At 40.2% G+C, this 11,329-nt stretch overlaps 1 pseudogene; it reads right to left on the bottom strand.

The window, feature by feature from the left end:
• Positions 1-10,844: 10,844 nt before the first annotated feature.
• LOC126482743 (5S ribosomal RNA) lies at positions 10,845-10,962 on the bottom strand (annotated as a pseudogene).
• Positions 10,963-11,329: the final 367 nt, after the last annotated feature.

Here is an 11,329-nt window from a genome sequence, read left to right as displayed (position 1 = left end):
GTAGTTTTCAGGTAGGAAAAGAGTTTTGCTCTCCTTGCGTGAAAGTTACCGGTGTGAAGTTTGTGGCAGAAGCCTCATCTCTGGGTCTTCCTGGCAACGGGGTTGCGTGGGAGACGTTGGAGTGTGTGAGACGGTCAGTCTGCTTCCAGCGCGCCGAGGGTGTGCAGTCGAGCTCTCTTCGAAGGAATGTAAGTTGGTTTAACCGCGCGTCGCGTCGGCTCGTAGCGAGAGGGGAGCTTTTAGTTTTTGGCCTCGCGTCTCGTCTTATAGAGGTTGTTTAACCTTGTCGCTGCAAGGAACGCAAGCCTTTTGCACACTTTCAGTTTGATTCCTAATGCAGACTTTGATCCGTAAGAAGAACGTAACACAAAGGTGTGGCATATGTAAGAAGTGTGCCCTCGGTTCAGTGTGAATGTTTGTCTGCCTGCAACTGCGTCTGGATACGTCCTAATCTTTCCTGAACCTTAATAATTTTGCCTCTTCGTGAATTTTCCTTGTCTCATTTACCTTATGTCCGTTGGAAGCCATTCACGTGGTTTAATATTAGAGTCTGTTGGCCCACTGCCATCACCCTTTGTCTATTCAAATGTGCCTTCTGAAAAATGTTAATTGTTCGCGGCTGCGTGGTTCAATGTGGTTAAAACTTGGCCACGGTACGTAGAAATTGTGTCTCCACAAACCACGTGGGCATACGTGTGTGTCGTGAATCGTGTACCGTTTTACAATAAATTGTACCTAGTTACCAGGCAACAGCAGTTGTGTAGATGCATTACATCAATGTTTTAAGGAATAAATAATTTTGCCACCAATCTTATTCTGTGTACCGATGTTACGTCTCTATTACCTACGCCATTTACCTTGTAGTTTCCTTGTTAGCCCATCCACTGCGTTTCCATGCACACATGTCCAATAATTAGTGTTCTCCTTTTTATTTAGAACAAATTCTTTAGAATATGTGTTGTTTTGAGGAGTGCTGCCGCAAGCTGCCCTTATGCGCAATGTTCACGCATTATTTACTTTATTTTAATATATGATTCACGTGAACAATGCCGGGACCAAACTAGTAACTACATTCCACTCTTTACAAGTGATAGTAGAATGAATGTTCTCTTATGAGTCTTTTTTCTTACGATTAAATTAATTAATTTTCCGATTCAGCCGAATGTTTTTTTTGTCATATGGCTAGAGCTGGTGGCGACCCCATCTTTTACGTTATTTTAATGTCTGTTTTAAAAAAATCTCACATTCCGTAAACGGTAATTATGCAGATAATGGAGCAAACGAGACGTCCTTGGTTGTAGATGATGTCTCCACAGCACAAAGCACAACACAGGTGACACCAGTAGCATCAGTTGAAAGTAACAACATTGAAGCGATGCTTCAAAATCTCATTCACATGTTCAATGAGCGATTTAAGAAGACTGACGAAATGGTGGTTAAACAGAATTACAAAGCCGATCAGTTCAATGCCCGATTTAATAAGAATGATGAACAATTTTCCACCATAGGAGAAATACAAGTTGACACCACCGCTCAGTTCAATGAACAATTTCCACCACACGTGACGACCTTAAATCGTACACAGAAACGACTCATAACCGTTTCAAGCAGGTAGACACACGCATAAAGGCCAGTTAAAAACGTCTTCGCGATAAAATTGGAGGCATAGCCAGGCAATGCGCAGACAGTATCAAACCTCTAAGAGATTACATTAATGCCGTAAGACATCAAAGTAGTGAAACCTACACTATGTGATCAACAGTTTCCGGACACCCCAAAAAACATACGTTTTTCATATTAGGAGCATTGTGTTGCCATCTACTGCCAGGTACTCCATATCAGCGACCTCAGTAGTCATTAGACATCGTGAAGAGCAGAATGGGGCGCTCCGTGGAACTCACAGACTTCGAACGTGGTCAGGTGACTGGGAGTCACTTGTGTTATACGTCCGTACGCGCGATTTCCACACTCCTCAACGTCCCTAGGTCCACTGTTTGAGATGTGATAGTGCAGTGGAAACGTGAAGGGGCACATACGGCACAAAAGCGTTCAGGCCGACCTCGTCTGCTGACTGACAGAGACCGCTGACAGTAGACGAGAGCCGTAATGTGTCGTAGGCAGACACCTATCCACATCATCACACAGGAATTCGAAACCGTATCAGGCATTCGCCATACCCACATCTTGAAAAGCATTTTCAACGTTTTAGCGCCACGAAAACGATGGGGAAAAACGTATTCTGGTGCTAAAATGTTAAAAGCGCTTTTCTTGGATTATATGGTAAGTTTACACTGTTCATGTTTTTCACTATTTCGCAAATATTTTCCGCGTTTGACATACGTAATTCGTAACATAACATCAAACCTTCTCGTGACAAGAATATGCATTTCGTCTCATTCAAGAGAAAAAATAAAGCATGTATTAAGACGAATTACACCTGAATATGGACCCACAGGGTCCGAAGTGCATCGTGTACTGAATAAAACACGAAAAGTTGTGACTGAAGGCGTTTATTTAATTCGTTCCTCGAGGGTACTGAGTGCAGTCACGTTTGAAGCTGCAAAATAAGGATAAAATTAAATTACCTTTTATACGGTTTTGCTTTCCGAGACTGCGATATTACACACTATTTTGACACTGATACACTGAATTTGTCAATTTTTTTATGTCTACTCTAGCTATTCAACAACTGAGTGATATGTACTGAATTTCAATTTCCATCCTACAGCAATAATGAGAAATTACTGAAATACCAATAAGGTACGTTTTAGCTCCAAGAACAAGCTGCGATTTTGAACGAAATTATACGCACGCTTATTTCAGCAGCAAAAATTTGAGAAGAAAATTTTACGGCATTTATTCTGCGAAATTTTTGTGTAACCAGCTGCTAATGTACACTACTGATATGCACCAATTTTGACGACATAAATTATTTCTTCAATTCGACCTCTTGCATTCTGAAGACATTACACTACTGCTAATAATTAATTTTTTCGTCGTTCAGCTTGGTATCAATTTTTTTGCTGTTTTTCAGGAACTATGCCAGTTGCCAAATTTTTTACAAATGTGCATATTTATAATGCCAGCTTTTATATATGCTTATTCTGATTTACATATGAGTGTACATAATAATATGACAAACAGGTCGTTCTACCTGATGCATTTCTCATGCTTACGCAAATTCTATTGGTACCTTGTTTTCACGTTTACTTGATTATTCAGCTTTTTATTCGGTGGGGATGTGTCCGGTAGGGAAAATCTGGCAGATCGGCTCTCTTACCGTAAGTATAGGCCCCGCACATTTTTCTGTTTTCATACGGGTATACATGAAAACAACAACTAAAAGAGACAACATTTATTTTGACATGTACCCAGTGGATCACATCCCTTGGGTGGTCTGACCGCTGCAAACTGTAACTCAAACATTTTTTTATGTAATAAGAATTTGTGTCCCTTTTGTACATAGCCTCTATATATCTTATGATCATTTATTTCTGATGATATTTTGTCTTTACTGATACTATGAAATGTGCCGTTTTTTGTATTGCTATGCTACTTCACTTAGCCATTATGGAACACTCTAGACAAGATAGTATTATTACTGAAATTTATGCTATTGTCTGATGAATTATTATTACATTTTTGTTAGTTTAGTCACTCTCTGCACTTTATAATTTTGTCATGTATCATTTATGCCCAGTCTTGTGCTCTAATTTGCGGTATATCTCTTGTACTTGATGATATCACTAGTTTACTTGCTTTCATATATGTAGATTTAAGAAATCAATGTACGCTGTAACTCATATGCGTTACATGTTATCATCCATTTCCTATATTTTGCAGAACCAATGTACCAAAGTCTCATTCTATCCAAACGAGACGTTAAGCTCATAAACAGAAGCACATGAAAGTGCAAGTAATGCACTACATAGAAAGCACGACATAAGCAACTTATATGGAATTCTAAACGCTGTTGACACTTCTCAAATAACACTTTCCTCTTAGTGTACTAGGTAAATCAGGCAGAGTGCCTATACAGACTTAAGGTTAAGGATTTTTTTCCTCTGCATTTTGTGTTAGATATAAGAGTATTATTAGAATATTTAATGGGTGTTCATGCCCTGAGCTACACCAATCTTTTGGAATAATGATGGGATGATGATGTTTAATGAGTGTTCATGCCCTGAGCTGCAATCCAATAATGAGAATTATACTGACATATTCATGATTTTTCTTAATGACATTCTATGATGTTAATATATGTTTTTTGTAAGTTGTGTACTTTCTAGGAAAATCTGTCTTGCCTTGTGCCACATGATTTGGGGGAGACTTTCACAGAAGTTTTACACCTAAAAACGTTTCTTTCATCATTCCTTACGAGACTACAGATGATACTGCCTTCTGTTCTTTGTTCAGGTTTGTAGTCACGTTTCCAGGTTCCATTATTTCTGCGATTCATTCGCATCTTTGCGTATTTATCTCACGATTTACTATAGTATGTTACAGTTATCTAGTCGGTAAGCTATATTGTACTTAGTACTCCAGTCGTTACGCTTGCATATACTATAATCACGTTTTTTCTTTGCTTTGGCCATAGCATTTCTTGACTCGACACAAATGACGATTGACTGTTAATCATTTTCCTTACAGATAAAGTGCACTGTGTTTATCAATCATTCCCATATCCTTCCGTGTAGATATGTGCATTGTTAGAGATATAGGTCATTTAATAGATAGTTTTTACAGAGCCCCGCAGGTGCTACGCAACCCATAACTATTGTGTCTTTTCTCAATGATTCTGCTTGCAAAGCCATGTCAAGTTACACATTCTCATTATGACTCATGCATAGGCCTCTGAATGACATATAAAGTAATAGGTTAATGATATTTTGTAATATCTCAGCTTTGATGTTTATGCTATGTAAAACTAGGCCACCTTGAGCCAGAAAGATGTTTTCTGTCACATTAGCAATTAAGGTAAGAATAGGGCTACTGTGAGCCTCAAAGAAGATTTTGGTCATTTTTTGGTTATTAAGGTCAGCAGTTATTTCTTTGTAAAACTTGGCCACTTTGAACCACAAATATGATGTCTGTAACGTTTTATAGCTACTAAGATAAGGAGTTATGTATGTAGGAAAGGAACTTGGCGCCTCTGGTTAACATTTTCTATTCAACTTAGATATTAAGATATGCATGTATTTCATGTACTAGGCCACTTGGAGCCATTCAATTCTTGATTTTACTGTTAAGTTTTCTTAAATAATTATGTCACAGTATTGCATAAACAAGGCCGCTGAGAGCCAGTATTCTAATTTTCATGACATTTTATGAGGAGTTTGTGTAAGCATTTATGTCAAATGGCCATTGAGAGCCAGGTACTTTAAATTAACACTACAGTTTTAAGTAGCTGAGTATTCGTGCCTACTCTATAACGGCCGCTTCTAGCCAGCCTATGACCTTCCGTTAATATGTATATATAATAGTCACATGAAGCCTTACCATGAGTATTTCTTATTACCTTCTTAAACATTTCGTCAGGATGTTTACTATGTAAAATGAGCTTGTAGCCATCTCACTACTTTCCCAATATGTCTAAGCACTGCTATATTCGTTACGATAGGTATATAGGCCAGTGTGGGTCATTACGAAGGATTATCCAGTACCAATAATATTGTCTTGCCTTGAAACATCCTGGCAGATTAAAGCATATGCCAGACCGAGACTCAAACTCGGAACCTTTGCCTTTCACGGGCAAGGGCTCTACCATCTTAGCTACTCACACCCCGCCTTCACAGCTTCAATTCTTATCTCCTACCTTCCAAATTCGGTCCGGCACACAGTTTTAATCTGCCAGCAAGTTTCATATCATTGCACACTCCGCTGTAGAGTGAAAATATTACTCTTGTCTTGCCTTGTTTGCTTAAATCTTTATGTCTTGTTTATTTAGCATGTATGCTAGTACTGATATACTGACAGAGAAACTAATGCCACATTTCTTGAGAATTACTATACTTACAGGCAGACTATTGCCACACTTCTCATTATGTTGTATAGAATGTGCAGCACTATGGCTTAGTCCAGTTCATGGTTTTACTAGGATATTGCATTTTTACTGTTCGCTGTTCCCACATTTGTTAGAAGTTGTCGTGTTGCAACACTCGGTGTAGGCTGATTTAGAACTTACATAGACATTTTGCTACATTTGTTAGGATATGTTCCACTACCTTACCTGCGTTATTGCTCCCCACCTTCCATCATCCAATTTCCTCGCTCTTCTCATGGCACTGGAGCTATTGGATATCAGCATTAATACTTCAGTGTGGCTATGTACGATATGGATCGATGAAGAATCTTCAATTTCAAATGTAGTGATGATGATCATCGTCACAGTACTGATGTACTGAGAACAACCAACTTTGGGTGCTGGTAAAAATGGTACCAGGTAGTAACTGTACCTTTGTACTGGAGTGAGACTATGGTGACGTGTTTAGCTGTTCTTGGACGCTGGACCAACCTACTACGCCTAATGCTCAAATGCGAGACTGCAAAGTGTTGGACTTTATAATGCAGCCACGTCTACATGGTTATAAGCTTCAGCCATGCAACAACTTTTCCTTAACCATTTTCCCATTGTGTTCTTGGCCACTAGGAATGTACTTTACTCTTAGTTTCACTAATATTATGCATCTTCTAACAACATGATTTTAGAAAATTTTGTATATGAGATTACCAGACTTTACATTTACTACTTATGCACGAGAGTATCAGCTTGCTAAAGTGCTCAATGATTTGTACCGTCTTTTGGATTATTATTGTAATGATTACGTAATAACTGTTATACATATTGTAAATTCTGATGTAAAAAAATTGCCCTACGTTTGGTGTCCGTTGCACATCCAAACCGTATGAGAAATTTAACAAACCCCGCTGGAGGGTTATGTGAGCAGTCCACTTGTACGTGGAGCACGATTTTGTAATATATTTCATGAAAAATGACATGAAACAGTTATCACATGCAGAGGAGATCGTATCTTTGACACCACTGAATCAAAGATGTTGCTCGAGTGGCAGAATAGATTGTAAGTAGGGGCGGGCGTTGTACTCTGTTAAAGGAAGGTTGTAAGACTTAAAGCTAGTGGCTAGCTGTGAGAATTTAGTTGTTGGCCTATGGAAGCAGCATAATACAATTTTGTAAGGTAATGAAATTTTGTATATTTAGTTTTAAGTATTCAGCAACGCAATGTGGACTTTGCTAATTTTACAGTAGTGACCCTTGATTGTAGGAACCAAGTATTTGCCATCAGATTTAATGTATAGGCTGATTAGGTATACCCGATTTGTAATATTTTGTGTGTTTTTTAATCCTAGGAAAAAAAAAGTTAAATTTTGGAACCTACGTTGCCAAAGATGTCAGACTTTTTCCTCAAGTAACAATACAAGTATTTTTAATTAAGTCAGTAAGTGAGAATTGTAGAACAGTTTAGAAGTTCACTGATTTTGAAGTTAATGTAAAATGTTTCATATATGATTTTGTGAAGGAAAAACTTTATTTTGAATACAATTTTCGAACTGAAGCATTCGGTCTTAGCATATCTCGTTATCAGCACCTCATCTTCTTCCATATCTTGTTTGTTTGAATCCAATGTGCATTTTTTAAAAGAAATGATTTTTCAGAGTCAGAAAAATATTAATGTGCCAGAACCAGAAAAGTATTAATGTTTGTAATACTTTAATGCTGGCAGCGTTGCACAACGCTGAGGCAATATCCAAAATTATCACTGAACATTTGCAAGGTTATTCATTTACCAACTGATCTACTGACATTATTTGTATGAAGCTATTTTACGGCCAGCATTGCACTTCGCTGAGCCAGGGTTTAATACTTTGTATGCCTACTGTGGAGAGAAGAGAATACCAAGATTACACTTAAGAGCTAAGAAAAATGTATTTCATTGTTTATTTGCATGGGGAATTTTATCAGTTTATTGCAAAGGGCAATAGAACTAGGAGCTCACGACACTGAGTAAATTTCAGGTTTGATTTCATTATAGGCATTACATACTGGTTTTCCAGATTAAGTTGTTTCATTTTTCTTTGGATTACAGTAAAACTGATTAAGCACACCATTTGCTCTACAACACATTAAACAATAAATTTTCGTAAGGCAAAGGTTACGCATTGTATATCCATTAACAAAAACAAAGAATGTAAATTAAAGAGCTTTGCAAAGTTAACCGTCGACAGAAAGAAATTGTCGTGGACAGGCAAAACACCCCATTATTGCTTGACTATACGATTTCCGAACAATCGTTGGAAGCAGTCACATTCATTTAATATCTGGGAGTCTCCGTACGGAGCGACGTAGAAGAGAACTGCGACATAAAACGATACACGGGTAACGTAGAGGCCAGACTAAGCGTCCATTGGAAGAACCCTTGGAAGTGAATCTACCCAGGCAGGAGGTAGCTTACAAGGGAACCTTCCCATCGCACCCCCCTCGGATTTAATTATAAGTTGGCACAGTGGATAGGCCTTGAAAAACTGAACACAGATCAATCGAGAAAACAGGAAGTTGTGTGGAACTATGAAAAAAAAGCAAAATATACAAACTGAGTAGTGTATGCGCAAGATAGGCAACGTCAAGGAGAATACGACCTCAGTAGCGCAGTGGTCCCGTGGTTAGCGTGAGCAGCTACGGAATAAGAGGTCCTTGGTTCAAGTCTTCCCTCGAGTGAAAAGTTTAATTGTTTGTTTTCAGACAATTATTATCTGTCCGTCCGTGCGTCCGATGCGAGGTAACTGCGTCGTAGTATGATGACGCTACACCTAAACAAACATCGAAACACACGACGTCAATCGGCTATAGCGCACGGAAGAGAGAGTATTCCTGCTAACGAGGCTCCCTGGCTGGCAGTTGACTGTTCGCTACTTTGGACGAGAGTGCGTTAAACACGTAAGATGTGTTCCATGGGCAATATGAATCCAGCAAATATAGCTCGCGACTTCAATAATAAGATCAATGAACATTTCCCGAACTGTAAGGAATCGGATATTTCCTTAAGGGATCGAACGATGGTCGAACATTTCTATGATTATTTCCTACATTTGTTGATAAACAGTACGTGTGGTGATGATTGTCTGAAAATGAAAAATGAAACTATTCACTCGATGGAATACTTGAGCCAAGGATCTCCCGCTCCTTTGCTGTTCACGCTAACCACGGGACCACGGCGCTCCAGAGCTCACGTTAATCTTGATGTTGCCTATCTTGCGCATGGACTACTCAGTTTGCATATTTTGCTTTTTTTTTCATAGTTCCACACAACTTCTTCCTGTTTTCTCGATTGATCTGTGCTCAGTTTTTCAAGGCCTATCCACTGTGCCAACTTATAACTAAATCTGAGGGGGGTGCGATGGGGAGGTTCCCTTGTTAGAAAACCTCATCCGAGTGATAGTTGAGTACCGCTCCACGGTCTGGGACTCTTAGCCGACAGGAAAACAGAAGAGCCAAAGAGTAACTGCAGGTTTCGTTACGGATTAGTTTAGTAAACGCGCATGCGTCACGGAGATGGTCATCTACTTCAGTGACTGACGCTATGCGAGAGGCATTGTGCGCAACGGTGTAGTCTGCAATTAAAATTCATTTCCTACATTCCTATAAGATCGGCTAATATGCTGCTTACTCCTACGTAGGCAATGTGATCTAAAGTATCCGGACACCGCTAAGAGCAAGTTAATATGTTGCTTGCTCCTACGTATGCAATGTGATCAAAAGTATCTGGAAACCCTTAGATAACGCAGAATTGACCATTGGAAGTCACGAGAGACAGACTTGCCAGTGTGAAAGGAGGTGGCGAATATTGTGGTGTCACTAGAGAAGAGGTAACAGTCAAATGGGTCGGACAGGAGATCTCGAACGTGATCTTGTCATTGTATGTCACCTGAGTAATACATCCGCCAGAGACACTTCAATCCTTGTATAGGTGGCCAGTTCGACTATTGGTGACGTGATTGGTAAGGGGAAACGCGACGTAGCAACCACGCTAAACCGAGAAATGCGGACCTCATACACTGATAGACAGAGACCGTCGAGCACAGAGGAAGCTGGTTGTAAGAGATAGGATGACATCAGCGCAAGGCATCACCCGTGAGTTATAAAGTGCTACCAGCAGCCCAGCTGCTACAGTGACTGTAAGTGGAGACTTAAAAGAACTGGGTACAATGGTCGAGCGGTTTCTTGTAAACTACACATTTCAGTAAATAGTTCTAGGTGACGTTTGAGGTAGTTCAGAAATCAATGCCACTGGACAATGGGTGACTGGAAGCGTGTGATCTGGAGTGATGAATCATACTGTACCCCGTGCCAATCCGATGGAAGCGTTTGGGTTTGGCGAATGCCTGGAGATAGTTATCTGGCATTATATGTAGCTCCAACAATGAAGTACAACGGATTTCCTGTTACTGTATGGGGGTATTTTTCGTTTTTAAGGTGTAGTCACCTTATTGCCCTTAAGAAGACGCTAAATTTAGAATGATAAGTACACATTTTATAGCACTGTGCACTGTGTAGAAACAGTCCGGAAACCATGATAGTTTGTGTTAGCATGACATCTAAAAAACTAAACTAAACTCTAAACTCCTTCCGAACAGGCCATGAAGGCCCAACGGTACCGACCGGCCACCCTGTCATCCTCAGACCATAGGCATCACTGGATGCGGATATGGAGGGGCATGTGGTCAGCACACCGCTCTCCCGGCAATATGTCAGTTTCCGAGATCAGAGCCACTACTTCTCAGTCAAGTAGCTCCTCAGTTTGTCTCACAAGGTCTGAGAGCACCCCGCTTGCCAACAGCGCTCGGCAGTCTGGATGGTCACCCATCCAAGTTCTAGCCCAGCCCGACAGCGCCTAACTTAGGTGGTCTGACGGGAACCGGTGTTACCACTGCGGCAAGGCCGTTGGCCCAGCATGACATCTACCCTCTCATAAATCTGTGAGACAATGGAATGTGGACAATAACATACCTGAAACGGACCGCTCTCCCGAGAGTCCCGACCTCAAGCCAACAGAGCAACTATGGGATGAGTTGGAACGTCATTTTCGCTGCAGATCGCAGCGTCCAACATCACCACGTTTTCTGGTTTCGCCTCTTGAAGAAGAATGGGCTGCCACTTCTCCACAGGCTTTTACATACCTCATTGAAAGCGTCCCCAGCAGAGTTCAAGCCGTCATAACAGCGAAGGGTGGGTGTTCAGTAATAGGTGTCCAGATACCTCTCATCACATAATGAATATCTCGCGAAAAGCTCATTACTGTAGAGAAAGATTCGA

The sequence above is a fragment of the Schistocerca serialis genome, chromosome 5 (assembly GCF_023864345.2).
Source record: "Schistocerca serialis cubense isolate TAMUIC-IGC-003099 chromosome 5, iqSchSeri2.2, whole genome shotgun sequence".
NCBI lineage: Eukaryota > Metazoa > Arthropoda > Insecta > Orthoptera > Acrididae > Schistocerca > Schistocerca serialis.
The sequence above is the reverse complement of the archived record's forward strand: the minus strand, read 5'-3'. Positions and strand labels throughout refer to the sequence as shown.